Source organism: Oncorhynchus mykiss, chromosome 6 (genome assembly GCF_013265735.2).
Source record: "Oncorhynchus mykiss isolate Arlee chromosome 6, USDA_OmykA_1.1, whole genome shotgun sequence".
Taxonomy (NCBI): domain Eukaryota; kingdom Metazoa; phylum Chordata; class Actinopteri; order Salmoniformes; family Salmonidae; genus Oncorhynchus; species Oncorhynchus mykiss.
The window spans coordinates 57009604-57034689 of NC_048570.1; the positions used below are offsets into that span (position 1 = coordinate 57009604).

Consider the following 25086-nt stretch of genomic DNA (forward strand, 5'->3'; position numbering starts at 1 on the left):
CCTGCAAAATTACCTCCAGCAGACCACAAATGTGCATGTGTCTGCTCAAACGGTCAGAAACAGACTCCATGAGGGTGGTATGAGGGCCCGACGTCCACAGGTGGGGGTTGTGCTTACAGCCCAACACCGTGCAGGACGTTTGCCATTTGCCAGAGAACACCAAGATTGACAAATTCGCCACTGGCGCCCTGTACTCTTCACAGATGAAAGCAGGTTCACACTGAGCACATGTGACAGACAGAGTTTGGAGACGCCGTGGAGAACGTTCTGCTGCCTGCAACATCCTCCAGCATAACCGGTTTGGCGGTGGGTCAGTCATGGTGTGGGGTGGCAATTCTTTGGGGGCCTGACTGCCATTAGGTACCGAGATGAGATCCTCAGACCCCTTGTGAGACCATATGCTGGTGCGGTTGGCCCTGGGTTCCTCCTAATGCAAGACAATGCTAGACCTCATATGGCTGGAGTGTGTCAGCAGTTCCTGCAAGAGGAAGGCATTGATGCTATGGACTGGCCCGCCCGTTCCCCAGACCTGAATCCAATTGAGTACATCTGGGACATCATGTCTCGCTCCATCCACAAACACCACGTTGCACCACAGACTGTCCAGGAGTTGGCGGATGCTTTAGTCCAGGTCTGGGAGGAGATCCCTCAGGGGACCATCCGCCACCTCATTAGGAGCATGTCCAGGCGTTGTAGGGAGGTCATACAAGCACGTGGAGGCCACACACACACTACTGAGCCTCATTTTGACTTGTTGAGTTTACATCAAAGTTACATTACATCAAAGTTGAATCAGCCTGTAGTGTGGTTTTCCACTTTAATTTTGAGTGTGACTCCAAATCCAGACCGCCATGGGTTGATACATTTGATTTCCATTGTTCATTTTTGTGTGATTTTGTTGTCAGCACATTCAACTATGTAAAGAAAAAAGTATTTAATAAGAATATTTAATTCATTTAGATCTAGGATGTGTTATTTTAGTGTTCACTTTATTTTTTTGAGCAGTGTATTTTTCTTCGTCGGAGACAGCCCTACTATCAAGTCTGAAAACCCACAAGGGAAATGGAAAAATAAGTCACTTGGCAAAAAAGGGTTTCACAACTAAACTGCTGGGCAGGGCGCGACACACACCTAACTAGCTATATAAAACATTTTTAAAGTATATCGACACCCCTTCAAATTAATGGATTTGGCCATTTCAGCCACACCCTTTACTGACAGGTGTATACAAATTCAGCACAGCCATACCATCTCCATCGATAAACAATGGCAGTCAAATGGCCTTACTGAAAAGCTCAGTGACTTCACGTAGAACCTTCTTTGGATGCCACCTTCCCAACATGTAAGTCCGGCAAATTTCTGCCCTGCTAGAGATGCCCGGTCAACAGCTGTTATTGTGAAGTGAAAACGTCTTGGAGCAACAATGGCTCAGCCGTTGTAGGCCATACAAGCTCACAGAACGGGACCATCGAGTGCTGAAGAGCGATTGCAACACTATGAGTTCCAAACTGCCTCTGGAAGCAACATCAGTACAAAAACTGTTCGTCAAGAGCTTCGTGAAATGGGTTTCCGTGGCCGAGCAGCCGCACACAAGCCTAAGATCACCATGGAGCAGTGCCAAGCGTCGGCTGGAGTGGTGTCAAGCTGTGATGTCAAGCTTGCCGCCATTGGACTCTGGCGCAATGGAAACACATTCTCCGGAGTAATGAATCACGCTTCACCATCTGGCACCATCTGGAATCTGGGTTAGGCGGATGCCAGGATGACACTATGCATTAACCTCTAAGCTAGGGGGCAGTATTTTGATGTTTGGGTGAAAAACGTGCCCAAAGTAAACTGCCTATTTCTCAGGCCCAGAAGCTAGAATATGCATATAATTGGCAGATTAGCATAGAAAACTCCAAAGTTTCCAAAAATGTCAAAATAATGTCCTGAGGAAAAATCCAGAAAGTGCTGTTTTTCTGAAACTACTCTTTTCCATTGCAAGCCTATCCTCCCATATAAGGGATATCAACCCAATTCCTTTCATTATGGCTTCCACAAGGTGTGTTGAGGCTTTAGACAGTTTCAGGCTTTTATTCTGAAAAATGAGCGAGAAAGATCACATCGCGTCAGTGGATAGCCAGATGGTCTCGCTCCAGGCGCATGCACAAATCTGAGGACTTTTCTTTCTCTTCTATTGAAAAGGCTACCGTCCGGTTGAAATATTGATTATTTATTGTAAAAACAACCTGAGGATTGATTATAAAAAACATTTGACATGTTTCTACGAACTTTACGGATACTATTTGGAATTTGTCTGCCCGTCGTGACCGCACGAGCCTGTGGATTTCTGAACAAAACGTGCCAACCAAATGGAGGTTTTTGGATATAAAAGAGAATCTTATCGAACAAAACAAACATTTATTGTGTAACTGGGAGTCTTGAGTGCAAAAATATGAAGATCAAAAGGTAAGCGATCAATTTTATTGTTTTTGACTTTCGTGACCAATCTACTTTGCTGTTAGCTGTTTGTAATGTCTGCTGAAAGCTGTCCTCACATAATCGCATGGTTTGCTTTCACCGTAAAGCCTTTGAAATCTGACACACCAGGTGGATTAACAACAAGTAAAGCTGTGTTTTGGTATATTGCACCTGTCATTCCATGAAAATTAAATATTTTTAGTAATTTGATTTGAATTTGGCGCTCTGCAATTCACCGGATGTTGACGAAAATTATCCCACTAAAGGGATCTGCGCGGCAGGAGGTTTTTAAGGAAGGTGGGATTAACTGTAAGGTTTGGTGGAGGAATAATGGTCTGGGGCTGTTTTTCACGGTTCAGGCTCCTTAGTTCCAGTGAAGGAAAATCTTAACGCTACAGCATTAATTACATTCTAGAGAATTCTGTGCTTTCAACTTCGTGGCTGGCCCTTTCCTGTTTAAGCATGACAATGCCCCAGTGCACAAAGCGAGATAGGTGGAAGAACAAGACTGTCCTGCACAGAGCCCTGACCTCAACCCCATCGAACACATTTGGGCTGAATTGGAATGTCGACAGAGCCAGTCCTAATAGCCCAACCTTACTTATGCTCTTGGCTGAATTGGTCCCCACAGCAATGATCCAACATCTAGTGGAAAGCCTTACCAGAAGAGTGGAGGACCAACTCCATATTAATGCCTATTATTTTGGAATTAAGTGTTCGACGAGCGTGTGTCCACATACTTTGGGTCATGTAGAGGACATATGCTACACCATTATTATTAGAATACAAATATGATAGACATTAAATGGTTCCATCCACATTTTTCATGTGTATGAAGTCATTGTACATACAAAGTAATAGCGACAGCTGAAGTTAACAGTGGTGAAAGCGCAAGGTGATGAGCTTGGTGCTGCTTTCCAATAAATAGAGGGCATATTATTTTAGTAACATGATCGTTGATGCCTGAACGAAATAAAAAGCATTCTCGCATTCTTATTCATAATAATCGCATCAGTAGACTAGCCAACCGGCACTGTATCTACAAAGCTGATGAAGGAGCCAAGATCAGAGCAGGCACATTTCCTATTTCAACTATTGCGTTGTGACAAAACAAAAAATCGGTAGAGTTGAAAATGCAATGGGAACTAGATTTTTATTCGGTACATGAAAACAGATGTGAAAAAGTACATTGTGCGCGCTTTGTCAGCACTCACTGATTTTAAGCTGCAACAAGTCCATTCGGTGGAAACATACCACTGGTGGGAAAATACACTTTATGCGGATTCTAGAATACTCGCATGAGAAATGGCACATTTGAATGGAAATCGAGCTACTGTTAAACAGAAAATGTTACACACAATATTTCCTTAACATACCCTTGGTGAGAATTACCAGACCTCAGTCAGACAGAGTTTGTGTGACATAGCTTTTAATGTGATAAGCTGCTTGTTTACATTCACACAGGACTGATATTAACAGATCATGGATGGACTGCTTGGGATGAAGAGGCAGAGAAGAGGCTCAATTTGCGGGAGACAGTTCAGACATTCAATATCCCTCAACTTTCTGATGGCTAGGAGGGGTGGGGCGGTGCTGTCAGGCAGCAGAATGTATGCTAGCAGGAGAGGCATTTTCCACAAACATGCCAAAACAGGAACATCTATGACAGGCTCACTTCAGCAAGGCCTGCTAATTGAAAAATAAATATCTCTGACCCATCTCGAGAGTGGAAAAGTTGGCTGGTGTGGGGATGCAGCATGACAAAGGTGATTGAAGCCCAGGGTAAAGTAATGTAAGCCCTGAACCATGGGGGAAAACTAGCAGCTCGTAGGGCGGGTAAAGGAGGGGTCAAACACCACTAATCTCCAGTCAATGACCAGCTGACGGCATAAGTAAGACATATCAGCAGCTTGAATATCTAGGTCACATTGGATTCAACATACGGATACAGATTTAGTCTCTGGAGGGGCCAGAGGCTCAGATTCAATAGATACTAATATGTCATGTTTTTATACAGATGCCATAAATGTATGGAATCTAGGGATATTAGTTACTTTAACAGAACATGAGGGTGAAAATCGAACAGATGGCTTTGCCATCTGATATTTAAATCACAAGGATAAGAGCACAAATAAATTCAAATTAAAGGCAGAGCAACCACTTAGAGTACACACAATTCACACTACAGAAGATTAAGTCTGTAAACATGACAGGCTGCAGAATCATACCTATGACATCTGGATCTCATTGCATGTATCCTTTACTCAGAGATTACATGCTTAATCTGTGGCATTTGTTGAAACATATAAAATACCAATAAAAAAAATGTAGTATTGAAAAACAAGCCCAAAAATAGATATAATTTCAGAAATTCCACTAGGTCCTTGCCTAACTGTGCCTTTTCTATTCAATGTATATTGTCTAACAAAAACGTTTAAAGCACCATGAATAGTTTTCCTAAACACTGTGGAAAACAAAGTACATGACAAGCATTAAGGAAGACCCCTGACACTTGAAAGCACATAACCACCATAAGTGTGAGCTGAGCAACAAACTTCCACACAGGCCCAGAGGCAACAGACCATGTGCTGCATGCCTTCATTTGGACAACATCCCTGTGTCAGAGGATGTTGACGTTCCACCGGTCACTGACTTTGTTTAGGCAGTATGCTCAGCTCATCCAGATCACTTAGCAGAACTGGAATGTGTCTGTTTAAATCTCTGGGAGATGAAATCCTCAGCGGGGGCATGGCTGACAGAAGACAGCAGATCCTGTGTAGCAGTCAGAGGGATTTGGGTCAAAGACTGCTGAACCCTTCATGGAAAAAGTGCACTAGTTGTCTCAAGTCAGAGCTGGAAACACGTATTTGTGGGCCAGTAGGCCAAGGACTGAACAGCATAGAGGGAAACTGGATACCAAATGGCAGCACATTCAGAACCCATTATGGGAGCTTTTCACCCCGCCGCCCCCCTCAGATGTGGCTTTAAGAACAACTCGTAGCATGTGGAACTGGTTTACTTACATTGCTTAGAGACAAACATTCCAGCTAGATTAATAAAATGACAAAACCTAGAAACACTACCTGGAGATATTAAGTTGTACGTCTCTCCTCGGGATGTTATCCATGCTGACAGAGTAAGAAACTGAACATTGGCTCCTGTTCCCTCCAAAATTGGTTCAGATTAAAAGGAGAAGCCAAGAGCTCATAAACTACACTGGAAACTTGTAGTCATTATACGAGCAGCATGTGCAGCTATGGGGGAAGGGGGGAGGGTCAATGTATATTGTCCGGTGGCGATTTTTATGAATTGTTCAGCTCTAATGGCTTGGGGGTAGAAGCTGTTGAGGAGCCTTTTGGTCCTAGACTTGCGCTCTGGCACCGCTTTGCTGTGTGGTAGCAGAGAAAACAGTCTATAACGTGGGTGACTGGAGTCTGACAAATTTATGGGCTTTCATCTGACACCACCTATTATATAGGTCCCAGATGGCAGGAAGCTTGGCCCCTGTGAGGTACTGGGGCATTCGCACTACCCTCTGTAGCGCCTTGGTCAGATGCCGAGCAGTTGCCATACCAGGCAGTGATGCAACCATGCTCTCAATGGTGCAGCTGTACATCCTTTTGAGGATCTGAGGACCCATGCCAAATATTTCAGTCTCCTGAGGGGGAATAGATTTTGTCGTGCCCGCTTCACAACTGTCTTGGTGTGCTTGGACCATGATAGTTTGTTGGTGATGTTGACACCAAGGAACTTGAAGCTCTTCAACCGCTCCACTACAGCCCTGTTGATGTTAATGGGGGCCTGTTCGGCCCGCCTTTTCCTGTAGTCCACGATCAGCTCCTTTGTCTTGCTCACATTGAGGGAGAGGTTGTTGTCCTAGCACCACACTGACAGTTCTCTGAACTCCTCCCTATAAGCTGTTTCATTGTGGTCAGTGATCAGGCCTACCACTGTGTGTTGTCAGCAAACTTAATGGTGTTGTCGTGTTTGGCCACGCAGTCATGGGTGAACAGGGAATACAGGAAGAGACTAAGTACACACCCCTGAGGGGCACCAGTGTTGAGGATAAGCATGGCAGATATGTTGTTACCTACCCTTACTACCTGGGGGCGGACCCGTCAGGATGTCCAGGATCCAGTTGCAGAGGGAGGTGTTTAGTCCCAAAGTCCTTAGCTTGGTGATGAGCTTTAAGGGCACTATAGTGTTGAATGCTGAGCTGTAGCCGATAAACAGCACTCTCACATTGGTGTTCCTTTTGTCCAGGTGAGAAAGGATGGTGTGGAGTGCGATTGAGACTGCGTCATCTTTGGATCTGTTGGGGCGGTATGCAAATTGGAGTGCGTCTATGATGTCCAGAAGAATGCTGTTGATGTGAGCCATGCGCAGCCTTTCAAAGCACTTCACGACTACCGCCGTGAGTGGGCACAGGGACTATGGTGCTCTGCTTTGAAAATGTCAGTGTAGTCACTTGCCAGTTGGTCCGCGCATGCTTTGAGTACACGTCCTGGTAATCCATCTGGCCTCGCGGCTTTGTGAATGTTGACCTGTTTAAAAGGTTTTGTACACATTGGGTACCGAGAGCGTTATCACACAGTCATCCAGGACAGCTGGTGGTCTCGTGCATGCTTCAGTGTTGCTTACCTCAAAGCGAGCTTAAGAGGCATTTAGCTCGTCTGATAGGCTTGCGTCACTGGGCAGCTCGCGTCTGGGTTTCCTTTCATAGCCTTTAATAGCTTAAACACTGCCACAGTCGACCAGCTTCAGAGCAGTAGGATACAATCTTAATCCTGTATTGACGCTTTGCTTGTTTGAATGGTTCGTCTGAGGGCCTAGCGGGATTTCTAATAAGCGTCCGGATTTGTCTCCCATTCCTTGAAAGTGGCAGGAAAAGCATTTAGCGCGATGCGGATGTTGCCTGTAATCCATGGCTTCTGGTTGGGATATGTACGTACAGTCACTGTGGGGACGACGTCATTGATGCACTTATTGATGAAGTCGATGACTGGGGTGGTGTATTCCTCAATGCCATTGGATGTGTCCCGGAACATATTCCAGTCTGTGCTAGCAAAAAAGTCCTGTAGTGTAGCATCCACGTCATCTGACCACTTCTGTATTGAGCGAGTCACCGGTATTTCCTGCTTTAGTTTTTGCTTGTAAGCAGGAATCAGGAAGATAGAATTGTGGTGAGATTTTCCAAATGGAGGGCGGGGGAGAGCTTTGTATGCATCTGTGTGTGGAGTAAAGATGGACTAAGAATGTTTTCCCCCCTGGTTGCACATGTGACATGTTGGTAAAAATGTGGTAAAACTGATTTAAGTTTTCCTGCGTTAAAGTCCCCGGCCACGAGGAGCGCGGTTTCTGGGTGAGCATTTTCTTCTTTGCTTATGGCCTTATAGAGTTGGTTGAGAGCGGTCTTAGTGCCAGCGTCGCTTTATGGTGGTAAATAGACGGCCATGAATAATACTGATGAAAACTCTTGGTAGATAGCTTACCATGAGGTATTCTGTCGACCACACTCAGGCAAGCAATACCTCAAAACTTCATTAATATTAGACATCGCTCCAGTTGTTATTGACAAAAAGACACTCCCACCCCTCGTCTTACCAGAGGTAGCGTCTCTGTTCTGCCGATGCATGGAAAATCCCGTCCACTCTATATTGTCAATTTCTTCGTTCAGCCACGTCTCGGTGAACCATAAAATATTACACTTTTCAATGGCCCATTGGTCGTATAATCTTAATATGTCACCAAGCAAGAAGAATGGAAGGCATTGGGAGTTTACTTGCTCGCCTCCGGCTTCTCAGAAGGAGCCCCGATCTGCGTCCACTTTTCTGGCATCTTTTCTTCACGCAAAAGGTGTGGATCTGGGCCTGTTCCAGTGAAAGCCGGATATCCTTAAAGGAAAAAGTTTCTTCCATTCCGCGGTGGGTAAACTCTTTTCTGATGTCCAGAGGTTATTTTCGGCCATAAGAGACGGTAGTAGCAACATTATGTACACAATAAGTTAAAAAATAAGTTACACAAAAAAAGAAATTGCACAATTGGTTGGGAGAATGTAAAACAGCCATGTTCATCGGCGCCATCTTATCGAATACTTATGTAAATAAGGTAATTCAGTTTGTCATTTTAAATACAATTTCTAAAAACGTTCACTTTGTCATTATGGGGTATTGATGAGGAAAAAGTGTTATTTAATACATTTTAGAATAAGGCTGTAACGTACCAAATGTTGAAAAGTCAAGGGGTCTGAATACTTTCCGAATGCACAACTCCTAAATATAGATCATTCCTGCACTGAAGAACACAAGGTGATAATCCCAGTGTTTCACAAACCAAAGCAAACAATTGTTGCTACAGCAATAGGACATTAACACAGCAAAGGAAATACTTATGCTGAATACTATTAAAGCCTGAAAATGTATGGCATATAAGAACTCAATATTACTCATTGATTGCTATCGATAGTGACTGAGTATCACATTTTAGGTGAAAAACTTCACACATTCTAATTATTGGATTAAGAGGCCAGGCATTCTTGTGTGAATCATGGTAGAGGTGAAGATTAACTGAGGGAGATGACATAAACCTCATAGCAATGGGGAAACAGCCCATCCCCAAAAGGTCAGACAGACTACCCAATAATATTCAAATCAGACAAATACAGCACAGAGGAAAAAAATAAAATATAAAAATGCATTATCCACAAATTGCATAGGAGTGGAACCCGAAGAGGACTTACCCAAAATTAAATTAATTGAGATGGGATGAGGTCAAAGATGACGTCCCTGTTGAGGAACTTGGCTTTCTGTGGCACTGGAAGAGAGGTAGGTCCCTGTTGAGGAACTTGGCTTTCTCTGTGGCACTGGAAGAGAGGGGCAGAGTGTGAGAACTGAGGATAACAGGGAGAAATCAAGTATAGAGGAGCACAGCATGAGCAGTGGAGGAGAACCACTCACGATCAGAGCATGACTGAGGCTGGCAGTCAGATGGTTATAATAAGTCCTGGCTCCAAAAGGTGGCAGATTCTGAATTAGAGAGTGAAATGCCACACAGAAGCATTGGAAAACCAGTCATGGGTGTGCTGGAAAACTATGCAGTGTGGTGGTCTTGGAAGAGAATACAGGTTGACCGATTATGATTTTTCAACACCGATACCGATTATTGGAGGACCAAAAAAAAGCCGATACTGATTAAATCGGATGATTTCTTAAAAATGTATTTGTAATAATGACAATTACAACAATACAGAATGAACACTTATTTTAACGTAATATAATACATCAATCAAATCAATTTAGCCTCAAAGAAAATGAAACGTTGAATTTGGTTTAAATAATACAAAAACAAAGTGTTTGAGAAGAAAGTAAAAGTGCAGTATGTGCCATGTAAAAAAGCTAACGTTTAAGTTCCTTGCTCAGGACATGAACACATGAAAACTGGTGGTTCCTTTTAACATGAGTCTTCAATATTCCCAGGTAAGAAGTTTTGGGTCGTCGTTATTATAGGACAATCTCTCTCTATACCATTTGTATTTCATTAACCTTTGACTATTGGATGTTCTTATAACACTTTAGTATTGCCAGTGTAACAGTATAGCTTCCGTCCCTCTCCTCGCTCCTCCCTGGGCTCGAACCAGCAATACAACAAAAGCAACCATCGAAGCAGCATTACCCATGCAGAGCAAGGGGAACAACTACTAGAACGCTCAGAGCGAGTTACATCACCAATTGAAGCACTATTAGCGCGCACCCCGCTAACTAGCTAGCCATTTCACATCGGTTACACCAGCCTAATCTCGGGAGTTGATAGGCTTGAAGTCATAAACTGCGCAATACTTGGATCATTGTGAAGAACTGCTGGCAAACGCACTAAAGTGCTGTTTGAATGAATGCTTACAAGCCTGCTGGTGCCTACCATCGCTCAGTCAGACTGCTCTATCAAATCATAGACTTAGTTATAACATGATAACACAGAGAAATACGAGCCTTAGGTCATTAATATGGCCGAATCCGGAAACTATCATCTCGAAAACAAAACGTTTATTCTTTAAGTGAAATATGGAACCTTTCCGTATTCTCTCTCACGGGTGGCATCCATAAGTCTAAATATTCTTGTTACATTTCACAACCTTCAATGTTATGTCATAATCATGTAAAATTCTGGCCAATTAGTTTGCAACGAGCCAGGTGGCCAAAAGTGTTGCATATACCCTGACTCTGCATGCAAATGCAAGAGAAGTTAAACTAGTTTAATATTGGCTGCTAACATGAATTTCTTTTCACTAAATATGCAGGTTTAAAAACATATACTTCTGTGTATTGATTTTAAGAAAGGCATTGATGTGTACGGTTAGGTACATTCGTGCAACGATTATGCTTTTTCGCAAATGCGCTTTTGTTAAATCATTCCCCTTTTGACGAAGTTGGCTGTCTTTGTTAGGAAGAAATAGTCTTCACACAGTTTGCAACGTGCCAGGCAGCCCAAACTGCTGCATATACCCCGACTCTGCTGCACAGAACGCAAGAGAAGTGACAATTCCCCTAGTTAAAAGAAATTCATGTTAGCAGGCAATATTAACTAAATATGCAGGTTTAAAAATATATACTTGTGTATTGATTTTAAGAAAGGCGTTGATGTTTATGGTTAGGTACACATTGGTGCAACGACAGTGTTTAATCACCAGTTTGGCAAAGTAGGCTATAATTCAATGATAATTTAACAGGCACTGCATCAATTATAAGCAATGCAGGACAAGCTAGATAAACTAGTATTAACAACCATGTGTAGTTAACTAGTGATTATGTTAAGATTGATTGTTTTTATAAGATAAGTTTAATTCTAGCTAGCACCTTACCTTGGCTCCTTGTTGCACTCGCATAACAGGTAGTCAAGCCTGCCACGCAGTCTCCTCGTGGAGTGCAATGAGCGTCCAAAAATGCAGAATGTTATGAAAACTTGAAATCGGCCCTAATTAAAATCGGCCTTTCCGATTAATCGGTCGACCTCTAAAATGAGAGGAGTGCTGCTGACGTCACCCACTGAATGCAATTTTTGGTAGCCGGATTCCGCCCAGACACAGGAGAAATCCTCACACAATGCATCCCTGACCACCTTCTGAAGTGGTCAACCAGATCTACACAAAAATCCAGCCAAAGCGATCTTCGTACTCTGATAGCAGAAGTCGCATTTAAGTATCAAGTGTAGACAAGACCAAAGAAACTGAAGGCAGGTGACAGCCCCCATGGCATTTTAGACATTCCTTCACTACATAAGGCTAACATTAATCATGCTTCTCTCACTAGCTGAAGCATATGGCCGCTTCCCAGAACTGAGACATCCTCCATGTCAACAAACTTAATTTCCTCCACCTAAATTAAAGCATTCCATAACAAGTTACTTTGAGTTGATAGACATGTTTGGGGCACGCAACAGGGATCCAACCACTAAAATTGTTTTGCACTCAAGGATGCTAACACTAAACCAAACCCGCATGTTGAGTGTCTGACCCTTCGGTTGACCTAGGTAGCCCGTCATGGGGTAAATTAGTACATTGGTTGAACTAGCCCATCCCTTTGAATTGACAGATCCAGAGGACACGTCACTGAAGCACATGGCTTGAGTGATCAGGCATGTCAGTCATTGACACTGACGACTGAAGTCATGGATTATTTCAATGAGAGACCTGGCTTAATTACATAAGCAGTCCAATGCTGACAAAAGGCAGGCTAATGGATCTGGATATCAGGGTTCAGTCCTGGGGGGTAAGTTTCTTTGTTTTGCTGCCCTAGCACTATACAGCTGATTCAAATAACCAACTCATCATCAAGCTTTGATTATTTTAAATCGGCTGTGTAGTGCTAGGGCAAAACATGCACCTGGGGGGGGGGGGGGGGGATTTTGGAAAACCCTGTGGATAGGACAGTGATGCAAAGTGTTCTCCACTGTCACCAACCAACACAGGAATGTTTACATAATTGATTCATTGTTTAAAAGATTACATAATATTTAGTGGCTGGTCGATTGCAGTTGCATACGCAATAATATAACTAAAAACGCCACCTCAAGTCTAAAGTCAAACATCCAGAATTCAAGCCCAATGGTTTGCATTTCTGCAAATCTTCCATGGAGCACCTACCCCAGTAAAAGGATACACTGTTTGGCCACAGCACAGCTCCATGTACCCTACCCTAGAGGGCCAAGTGAAACTCAAATCCCAGTGTTGGTAATGAGAAACAAAGACAGGTTGTGGAACAAACATGTCCAATAACTACATAGAACAAAGGAATAAAAACAGTAGTCTGCTCTGTGCTAAAATCTCTGGAGGTGTCAATAATCAATACAGGTTGTCTTCAACAACAATGAAAAAAAGAAAAGAAACAGCAGTACTGAGGCCCTCAAGGACTGGTGTTGAATATCTCTGTACTTCAGATGATTCCCTCTTACAATCCTTGAAACTAATGGAGGAAGAAGTTTAAAGCAATGTCAATGTACAGAGTGCAGTTAGTACTAGCCTACACACAACCAGCCTAAGGAAAGGCCGACTGTTTTAGCTACTTGCAGACGGACTTGAATCGCCCATTTCTAAACCACAGATCTCAGAGCTGGCATTGAGAAAATCCTGCACTCCAGGCTCAAGATAGTATAACAGCAGGAAGGGTTATTTAAGCAACGAGAAAGCTTGGCAGCAAGTGTGAGACCACCAGAGGCTACATTATAGACACAGAGTCTAATGCAGTGTGCCTTAATGGCATTGTCTCAAGGTGATGTGTCACACATTAACATAGTGTACCATGTCCAGGCCATTGTTTCCAAAAACAGTCCTTAGAGAATGGCTGTGTCCCCCAGGAGAAGCATATAGGCTACACTGCAATAAATGAGACTAGAAAAAGATCCAATTCTGTTGCATAAAGAAAGCAGGTTTTGTTGAACAATAACCAGCTAAAGTATCAGACTAAGCAATATATTGTGTACCAATTTCTTGCTTAGTCTAAGTATGCTAGGATCAGGCATATCAGTGATCATGCTTAATGGTTCTGAAAAATCTATATTTCTATGAAATTACACATGCTTTTAAAAAGGGTGGGTTGTTCTCATATTACAACAGAGCAATGTATCTTCAATTGGAGGTTGCCCAATCTATCCTGTGTATTGGCAGTTCTGCTCACAACACAACTAATAGCCATATTGTTAAGCTATTGACAGACAAAGCAATTGCTCTGTTGGCCTACACAACGTTATTTAATCTCAAATTCACTTTACAGTCTTACACAAACCTTGAACGTTCGCCAAATAGCTTCCTGTCGAATAGCAGTAGCCTAATAGATTATATCCATTGAAGAGGTGTATAGCCTACAGTAGCCCAAGGATAAATGTATTGTTCCACCGCCTTAAATACACATTGCAAAGGGTATTTAAAATCACATGTGAATCCAAACACAATTTAATAATATGCCAGGAGATAGTCACTCAACATAAATCACCATGCACGTTTGATCTTACATTCATGCAGTCGTAGTTACGCCTATGGTTAAGCCTACCCTGGCTGATATCTAGGTCATTATCGACACAATGTAACTCCTGCTCACCGCAACAACAGAACAGACGCAAACACAAGTCGAATTGTTACAAAATTGTAACCATATCGTGTCTACTTAGTTTCTATCCAGTTTGCGACCTACCTGTTGCAGCTTCAAATCCCTCGTCTCTCGACGAGTTTACCAACGCCGGAGCGAAAACTCCCAAAGCAATCCCTTGACCAAACCAAGTGCATCAACAATTTCGCTTAAGAACTTTCCCGAAAACAGCGAAGGCCATCGTAGATACCACTCTGCCATTGCAACGAAGATATAATTATTATATTTCCTGCCCCTTCAAATTCACGAGGTAGGCCTAATATCATCGGCGGTAAATTGGTTAAATGTACTTTAGTCAGAAACAGCGCAACAAAAGCCCCAAAAACGTGTGCTATCTAACGGGCAGGAAGGTACAAAGGCAATCCTCCCGGTTGTTCTGGAGAGGTCTCCAACGCTGTGTAATCAGATGTTGTGGCGAACCACAATATCCATTCATCCAATTACAGGCGTTAACCCTTTACTGACTAGAGGCGAGTCTCTAGTTCACAGTGATAATTATGATCAGGCCATGTGAATCAAACCTTTTTCGTTAATTATCACTCAACACATGGGCTACAACTCTACGTGACATAACATAATTGTCTGTGGAATTAATAGATTTATTTGAATTATGCCAAACACTTGTTGCTTGGTCCACTGCCTTATTCAAATACTTGTGAACAGCACCATCTATAGGTCATCATGTAAATCACATAATATTAATAGTTCGTCTGGTTCCTGGTGAAAGTAGCCTACTGTAGCCAAATGACAATACTTTTTTCAATACAATCATCTTCAACAAACCACGGCTAATAGTGTGAGATGATTTGACGTTGGATGTGATCAATGAGTAAGGAAAAACAAATAGATGATATTGAACTAAACTGTAGGCTACATACAATATAACTATTATTTGAACTCACTCTTGGAAATCTGCTGAAGAGCGCTGTTGTATGTTCCTCTCTTCTGACAAAGTTTAATTCACCCTGAGGGACTTTGAGGAGTCATTAAGGTATTACATGCTGGTATCTTTGGCTGTAGTGATAAATAATGTTAGAGCACAGAGACTGTTCTGGAAACACTACTCCCACAGCTCTCAATCTGACAGATCTGCTCACCAGTTGACCTACTATAGCCTACAGATGCTGAGGGACATTAAAAGGCACAATCAACCATGTGTCTCTCATTTAACTTCTCAGAAATAATAACTTCTATCAGATGGATCTGAGAAGTTATGAGAGACACATGGTTGGTGGGTCTTCAAGGTCCCCGAGCAACTGTAAGGTAATGAAGAAAAAAGAGGAAACAACAACAGTGGTTGTTCTACGAGAAGAAAGTTGGATATATATATATATATATATATATATATATATATATATATATATATATATATATATATATATATATATATATATACTGCTCAAAACAATAAAGGGAACACAAACAACAATGTAACTCCAAGTCAATTACATTTCTGTGAAATCAAACTGTCCACTTAGGAAGCAACACTGATTGACAATAAATGTCACATGCTATTGTGCAAATGGAATAGACAACAGGTGGAAATTATAGGCAATTAGCAAGACATCCCCAATAAAGGAGTGGTTCTGCAGGTGGTGACCACAGACCACTTCTCAGTTCCTATGCTTCCTGGCTGATGTTTTGGTCACTTTTGAATGCTGGCGGTGCTTTCACTCTAGTGGTAGCATGAGACGGAGTCTACAACCCACACAAGTGGCTCAGGTAGTGCAGCTCATCCAGGATGGCACATCAATGCGAGCTGTGGCAAGAAGGTTTGCTGTGTCTGTCAGCGTAGTGTCCAGAGCATGGAGGCGCTACCAGGAGACAGGCCAGTACATCAGGAGACGTGGAGGAGGCCGTAGGAGGGCAACAACCCAGCAGCAGGACCGCTACCCCCGCCTTTGTGCAAGGAGGAACAGGAGGAGCACTGCCAGAGCCCTGCAAAATGACCTCCAGCAGGCCACAAATGTGCATGTGTATGCTCAAACGGTCAGAAACAGACTCCATGAGGGTGGTATGAGGGCCCGACATCCACAGGTGGGGGTTGTGCTTACAGCCCAACACCGTGCAGGACGTTTTTCATTTGCCAGAGAACACCAAGATTGGCAAATTCGCCACTGGCGCCCTGTGCTCTTCACAGATGAAAGCAGGTTCAAACTGAGCACATGTGACAGACGTGACAGTCTGGAGACGCTGTGGAGAACGTTCTGCTGCCTGCAACATCCTCCAGCATGACCGGTTTGGCGGTGGGTCAGTCATGGTGTAGGGTGGCATTTCTTTGGGGGGCCGCACAGCCCTCCATGTGCTCGCCAGAGGTAGCCTGACTGCCATTAGGTACCGAGATGAGATCCTCAGACCCCTTGTGAGACCATATGCTGGTGCGGTTGGCCCTGGGTTCCTCCTACTGCAAGACAATGCTAGACCTCATGTGGCTGGAGTGTGTCAGCAGTTCCTGCAAGAGGAAGGCATTGATGCTATGGACTGGCCCTCTCGTTCCCCAGACCTGAATCCAATTGAGCACATCTGGGACATCATGTCTCGCTCCATCCACCAACGCCACGTTGCACCACAGACTGTCCAGGAGTTGGCGGATGCTTTAGTCCAGGTCTGGGAGGAGATCCCTCAGGAGACCATCCGCCACCTCATCAGGAGCATGCCCAGGCGTTGTAGGGAGGTCATACAGGCACGTGGAGGCCACACACACTACTGAGCCTCATTTTGACTTGTTTTAAGGACATTACATCAAAGTTGGATCAGCCTGTAGTGTGGTTTTCCACTTTACTTTTGAGTGTGACTCCAAATCCAGACCTCCATGGGTTGATACATTTGATTTCCATTGATAATTTTTGTGTGATTTTGTTGTCAGCACATTCAACTATGTAAAGAAAAAAGTATTTAATAAGAACATTTCATTAATTCAGATCTAGGATGTGTTATTTTAGTGTTCCCTTTATTTTTTTGAGCTGTGTGTGTGTGTGTGTGTGTGTGTATATATATATATATATATAGAAAGACACCACCCATTGTGGTTCATTCTTTTTAACAACCATTTAAAAGGCAACCACTTACACTTACAGTGCTCTATACCATCAGGTCAAATACTGAAACTATACATTGCATAGACCATATGTTAATGTTATCTCCACAACTAGGACTATCTTTAAAGATAGTACTTTGAGAATCTAGATTTTGAAGGGCCTTAAAGAACTTTACAGATCCATGTAACTACAATACAATGGTTGTAAACTAGGTAACAGATAATAGTTTCTAGTATGAGTGACAAGAGGGGGGTGATCTGTCTATTCTAGGACAAAATTGTGGGATCATTTTTTGAGTGAGCTGACCTATTGGCTTCCACGCAAGCTCAAAGCTCAAGCCACACGAGAGCACATTCCCTAAATCACAGGGGAGGCCGAAAACTGACTACAAGTGGTTTCCCATGGTCAGATTGCTCACCCTACCATTCACCACAAAGCAGCCAATGTCATTGATATGATATTTCTGAAAATACTATATTTTCAGAGTTGATATGCTGACCACTGTTGTCAAAAACATTAAATAATTGTACGCATTGTCTTCTTCATACAATATCCAGAAACCATTCTGTTTAAAGTTAAATATTGTATTTTTTTAAGCAACTACATGAAAACATTTTTTATTGTAGGTATGTTAAATTAAGTTGGTAATCTGTCCAAAGTAAATCTTTATCCATGATAACATTACATGATTGTGTGATCCTGAGTATAATGCTTCTGAACAGATTTTGCATTATGCATCTTGTGTAGGCCTACATGTACACGTAACTGCCAAAATAAAGGAAACACTTGAGTAAATGAGGGTTCTGGTGTGACCTGTGGGGTGCATTTTCCTGGAATGGTTTAGGTCCACTCAACCCCTTAGCGGGCAGGGTTAGCGCCAATAAATACACAGCCATTCTGAGTGATCACGTTCAACCTATGGTGAATAATTTATATCCTGATCGGAGTGGTCTCTTCCAGGATGACAATGCCCCATTCCACAAGTGGTTACTGAATGGTTGAATGAGCACAATAACACATATCTGGTCAATTTACTCAACCCATAAAGTACATTCTGAAATTTTCAGACGCCTTCACTTTTTCCATTTTTTTCCCCTCCATTATAGCCTTATTTTAAAATTAATTAAATTGTTAGTTTTTTCCCCCCTCATCAATCTAAACATAATACCCCATAATGACAAAGCAAAAACTGTTTCTTTAGAATTTTTTGCAAATGTATTTAAAAAAAAAAATGGAAATATCACATTTACATAAGTATTCAAACCCTTTACTCAGTACTTTGTTGAAGCACCTTTGGCAGCGATTACAGCCTCGAATATTCTTGGGTATGGCAATACAAGCTTGGCAAACCTGTATTTGGGGAATTTCTCCATTCTTCTCTGCAGTTCCTCTCAAGCTCTGTCAGGTTGGATGGGGAGCGTCACTGCACAGCTATTTTCAGGTCTCTCCAGAGATGTTCGATCAGGTTCAAGTCCGGGCTCTGGCTGGACCACTCAAGGACATTCAGCGACTTGTCCCGAAGCCACTCCTTCGTTGTCTTGGCTGTGTGCTTAGGGTTGTTGCCCTGTTAGAAGGTGAACCTTCATCCCAGTCTAAGGTCCTGAGTGCTCTGGAGCAAGTTTTTAAATAAAGGATCTCTTTGTACTTTGCCCTGTTCATCTTTCCATCAATCCTGACTAGTCTCCCAGTCCCTGTTGCTGAAAAACATCCCTACAGCATGATGCTGCCACCACCATGCTTCACCGTAGGGATGGTGTCAGGTTTCCTCCAGACGCGACGCTTGGTATTCAGGCCAAAGAGTTAAATCTTGGTTTCATCAGACCAGAGGATCTTGTTTCTCATGGTCTGAGAGTGCTTTAGGTGCCTTTAGGCAAACTCCAAGCGGGCTGTCATGTGCCTTTTACTGAGGAGTGGCTTCCGTCTGGCCACTCTACCATAAAGGCCTGATTGGTGAAGTGCTGCAGAGATGGTTGCCCTTCTGGAAGGTTCTCCCATTTCCACAGAGGAACTCTGGAGCTCTGTTAGAGTGACCATCTGGTTCTTGGTCACCTCCCTGACCAAGGCCCTTCTCACCCGATTGCTCAGTTTGGCCCGGGAGGCCAGCTCTAGGAAGATTCTTGGTGGTTCCAATCTTCTATTTAAGAATGATGGAGGCCACTGTGTTCTTGGGGACCTTCAATGCTGCAAAAATAGTTTGGTACCCTGAGGTCTCGAGTTCTACGGACAATTCCTTCGTCCTCATGTCTATGTTTTTGCTCTGACATGCACTGAAAACTGTGGCACCTAATAAATTCTACAGTGGCTTCAGGTTACGAAAAAAAGAATGTATGGGAACCGTAAAAATATCTGAACACTATGAAGTGGATATGAACACACACATACTCAATTACATGCTCGCTTACACATACAGAATTATACATACACACTTGACCTCGCTCTAGTCTCTGCTCTCCCTCGATTGTCGAGAACTGTTCTATAATTTAATATGTTTCTTGTTTGTCCATCTTTTCTATGTCTTTGTCTACATGTTTATAACAAGCAAGGGGAAGATATCAGAATAGGGGCATTGGGGAATAATAACATATTGCACGGGATAAATCTGTTCTGTCGTGAAGCCGTCGCCATAGTAACGCAAGGTCTCTCATGATCATATGAAATGTCAATTGCTATGGAACGGCTGGGATGTGTTTTTTTAATGACGTTAAAGGTAATTATGATGCAGATACGATATGGATTACAATTATCATCATGAATATTAAGGCTATATGCACTACATGTTACACATATAGACACGCAACCATGCAAATTGGCGGGGTTATTATTTATTTGGACAACACATTATAGTCTTACTCTTATTTAACTTGGTAAATCAATTCATTACAAATTCTTATTTACAATGACGGCCTAGGAACAGTGGGTTAACTGCCTTGTTTAGGGGCAGAACAACAGATTTTTACTTTGTCAGGTCGGGGATTCGATCTTGCAACCTTTCGGTTATTGGCCCAACGCTCAAACCACTAGGCTACCTGCCGACTCTTATACAGACATCGTACACACACTCACTAAATCACATCCAATATCATACACATCAACCTACTCAGATTTACTACACACATAATATCTTGTCTCAATTTTCCAATATCTGCAGCATAGGCTCACAGGCAAGGGAATAAAACAAATATTGCTAGAACCTATTTCTTGAATTCTAAATAACAGACATTTGAATGTTCTAATTTTGACCGTCATACCTCTGATGGCAGAAACTTTAAAAACACTAATGATGGTCAATTTAGACTGAGAATATTATCTAGTTACGGTAAGGGGCGAAATAAGTATATCTAGTTATAATTGTAACAGTTTAGCAGATTATAAAAAAAGAAGATCAGTCTTTAAATGGCTAAAAGAAAAGGAATATAACATATACTGCTTACAGAAAACTAAGTCTACATCCTTAGATGAAGCTGCGTGGAAAAAGGAATGGGGTGGTGAAATAATTTTCTGTCACGGACAAAGGAACCCAAAAGGTGTGATGATATTAACTAACAAAAATGTTGATCTGATTATGCAAATAGTCAGGAATGATTCACAAGAAAGGTGGATATTTTTGAATATGAAAGTGGACTAAAAAGAGATTTGGCTCATTAATCTACAGTGGGGCAAAAAAGTATTTAGTCAGCCACAAATTGTGCAAGTTCTCCTACTTAAAAAGATTTTCATCATATGTACACTTCAACTATGACAGACAAAATGGAAGAAAAGAAATCCAGAAAATCACATTGTAGGATTTTTAATGAATTTATTTGCAAATTATGGTGGAAAATAAGTATTTGGTCACCTTCAAACAAGCAAGATTTCTGGCTCTCACAGACCTTAAGAGGCTCCTCTGTCCTCCACTCGTTGCCTGTATTAATGGCACCTGTTTGAACTTGTTATCAGTATAAAAGACACCTGTCACAACCTCAAACAGTCACACTCCAAACTCCACTATGGCCAAGACCAAAGAGCTGTCAAAGGACACCATAAACAAAATTGTAGACCTGCACAAGGCTGGGAAGACTGAATCTGCAATAGGTAAGCAGCTTGGTTTGAAGAAATCAACTGTGGGAGCAATTATTAGGAAATGGAAGACATACAAGACCACTGATAATCTCCCTCGATCTGGGGCTCCACGCAAGATCTCACCCCGTGGGGTCAAAATGATCACAAGAACGGTGAGCAAAAATCCCAGAACCACACGGGGGGACCTAGTGAATGACCTGCAGAGAGCTGGGACCAAAGTAACAAAGCCTACCATCAGTAACACACTACGCCGCCACGGACTCAAATCCTGCAGTGCCAGACGTGTCCCCCTGCTTAAGCCAGTACATGTCCAGGCCCGTCTGAAGTTTGCTAGAGAGCATTTGGATGATCCAGAAGAAGATTGGGAGAATGTCATATGGTCAGATGAAACCAAAATATAACTTTTTGGTAAAAACTCAACTCGTCGTGTTTGGAGGACAAAGAATGCTTAGTTGCCATACCTACTGTGAAGCATGGCGGTCAATTAACAAATGTACAGAAAGATCAGTGCGAAGGCCAAATTACAGAGGAATAATTTTTGAGGCTATTAAATAATTTCAGTCTGGAAAAACCCCAGGGCTTGATGGCATACCGGTAGAGGTATATCAAGCATTTCTTGATATACTAAAAGCACCATTGTTTGATTGTTTTAACTACTATAGAAATGGTAGTCTGTCAGGCACTCAGCAGGAAGGTCTGATTTCACTATTATTAAAACAAGACCCAGATGGCAAATATAAAAGATCCAGTTAAAAAACTGGAGGCCCCTTACACTTAAATGTTGTAATGCAAAAATACTAGCAAAATGCATATCACTCAGAATTAAAAGGCTTTCATCAGGTATTGTTCATCCTGATCAGACAGGTTTTTTACATGGACAATACATTGGAGATAATATATGACAACTACTAGAAATAATAGAACATCATGAAAACATTAAGAAGCCAGGCTTGGTATTTATACCAGATTTTGAAAAGGCATTTGATCAAGTAAGACTGGATTTTATTTATAAATGCCTGGATGTTTTGAATGTCGGCGATTCTCTTATAAAATTAGTAAAAGTAATGTTTAGCAACCCCAGGTGTAAAATATTTATTAACGGCTACTCCTCAGAGAGTTTTGAATTGTCAAGAGGAGTTAAACAAGGGTATCCGCTGTCACCATATCTATTCATTATGGCCATTGAAATGCTAGCTATTAAAATCAGATCTAATAACAACATTAGAGGATTAGAAATCCAAGGCTTAAAAACAAAGGTGTCCATGTATGCTGATGACTCAAGTTTTATATTAAGTCCGCAAGCTAGAACCCCGCAATGTCTCATTGAAGATCTAGATAACTTTTCTGGACTCTCTGTACTAAAACCTAATTATGGCAAGTGTACAATATTACGTATTGGATCCTTAAAAAATACAACTACCAGCAGTTTACCTATAAAATGGGCTGACGGTGAAGTAGACATAGTTGGTATTCATATCACAAAATATATAAATAAGCTCTCCACAATGAATTTCAATAGAAAACTTGTAAAAATAGACAAGGTCCTGCAACCATGGAGAGGTAAATACCTGTCTATTTCTGGAAAAGTTGCCCTGATTAACTCCTTAGTCATATCTCAGTTTACTTATTCATTTATGGCGCTGCCTACTCCTGATGATTCATTTTTCAAATCATATGAGCAAAAAACATTTTGCTCTATATTTCACTTTAAACCAGACAAAATAAAGAGTGCCAATCTATATCATGAATATGAATAGGGTGGGTTGAGATGATTAAATATAAAATCACTAAACCTCTCTCTAAAGGTGTTACTTATTCAAAAGTTTTACTTGAACCCTAAATGGTTCTCAAGTAGATTACTAAGAAAAGCTCATCCATTGCTTAAAAATTGCCTTTTTGCCTTTGTGCTGCAGATTGCCATGTCTCATTTTCAATTAATTGAAAATTATACTTTTTTCAAAGTATCTCTTTTTCAAACAAGCATTGCAAAGCTGGCAACAATTTCAATTTCACTCCCCTGAAATAATTAACAAATATTATGGCTGAACTCAAATGTGCTGGTTGATAAAATACTTGTATTTATGGAACAGATGTTTGAAAAGGGTATTTTGTTTTTAAATGATATTGTCAATTGGAATGGTAGGGTTATGTCTTTCATGGAGTTATCAGAATTGTACGAGAAGGTCTGCTCAATCCAATATTACAGCATTACCCCAAAAATGGAGGCAGGTGGCAGCGGGAGGAGCTAGGGAACTGGTTTGTCCGCCCAATATAAAGTATTAAAAAAGTGGCGGAGGAATAAAAATTGCATAAATAGGAAAGTATACCAGTTTCATTTGAGGACCAGGATGTTGAAAGCTTTTTAAAAGGTATCTGTGACCAACATATGCATATCTGTATTCTGTCTTGTGAAATCCATAGATTAGGACATAATGCATTTATTCAATTGACTGAGTTCCTTATATGAACTGTAACTCAAAATCTTTGAAATTGTTGCATTTATATTTTTGTTCAGTATATTTGGCAAGGCAACTGTGTGTAGAGCCTACCTCGCATTGAATTTATGTTTTAATGTAGGCTACTTGTTGCATTCCCTGGCCTTCAAACTGTCAAGGAGGACTTTTACAGGATTGCAGGTACAGTAGGCTGCGCTCAATTGACTGCTAGCAATGATTTTCTAATCCCAAATGAATAAACCTAGACAACATGATAAACATGATAGCCTAATTCATCCCACAGATTTTCCAAACGCCATTGGTGCTACAGATGGGACACATATCCCCAATTCAAAGACCATCTGGACCAAATGTTTTCCCAGCATAAACAAACAGGTGAATGAATACTGTACACTCACCAAACCAAATCATTTTCAGAAACCATCATGAAATTCAATGATCTTCTTCACTGCTTTGGTCAGATGATCTGTGACTCCCGTGTGGTTACAACTAAACATAGGAAAAGCACTCTATGAATTCAATCAATTATTATTCATCCTACAAAGGCTATGGAATGGGCCTACCATTGCAATTGTGACATAGGCTACTATAATTGACATATTAGGCAACAGCCTTGACACTTAAAATCACCAGCGCTACAATAAAAATGCTCTATGAAGTGAATGCATTATTACTAATCCAGTGCTTAATACTTTCTGTGGCACTTTGTCACTAGAGTCAAATACTATCTCTAGAACAGACTTCACGTCAGGATAGGCAACCGAAATTAATAATTAATTAATGTGTGTTATATTCAACAGGCTAACCTGACAACGGAGTGAAGAGCAGAAATCCCAACTCGCAAGCAAGCCACAGCAATGCAGATTTGAGTGCGTGCACGTTCATACGAAAGGGAGGTGGGAGGGTTCTGGCAGGGGGTAGATTTTCGACACAACAGTTTGCGCAACATTGTAACCTATGTTTGAGACCAACACATGGCCGTGACATAGAACCCAAACGGGCTGTGCACGTGCGCCATCGTGCATAAATGTATTTTGTCCCCCTACACCAAACGCAATCACGGCACGCAGGTTATAATATCAAAAACTCTGAACCAATTACATTGATTTTGGGACAGGTCGAAAATAATTAAACATGTATGGCAATATAGCTAGTTAGCTTGCTAGCTAATTTGTCCTATTTAGCTAGCTTTCTGTTGCTAGCTAATTTGTCCTGGGATATAAACATTGGGTCGTTATTTTACCTGAAATGCACAAGGTCCTCTACTCCGACAATTAATCCACACATAAAACGGCCAACCGAATCGTTTCTAGTCATCTCTCCTCCTTCCAGGCTTTTTCATCTTTGAACATATATGGTGATCGCATCTAAACTTTCATAGTATTACCACGATGACCGGCAAAACAGTTCGTCTTTCAATCACCCACATGGGTATAA

The 25086-nt window shown here is 41.7% G+C and overlaps 1 protein-coding gene across 4 annotated transcripts in view; it reads right to left on the bottom strand.

The window, feature by feature from the left end:
* The window catches only part of LOC110526192 (protein kinase C and casein kinase II substrate protein 3), a 33619-nt gene extending 19067 nt beyond the window's left edge, over positions 1–14552 (bottom strand). The window contains exons 1-2 of one of the 4 annotated variants that reach the window (XM_036980542.1): positions 14142–14550; positions 9203–9276 (exon numbers count right to left, since the gene is read on the bottom strand). The gene's annotated coding sequence lies outside the window, so the exon portion shown is untranslated. Of the gene's footprint in view, positions 1–9202; positions 9326–14141 lie in introns of all 4 variants that reach the window. The other 3 variants (XM_036980541.1, XM_036980544.1, XM_036980543.1) reach the window with 3 other exon arrangements.
* Between the last annotated feature and the right edge of the window lie 10534 nt (positions 14553–25086).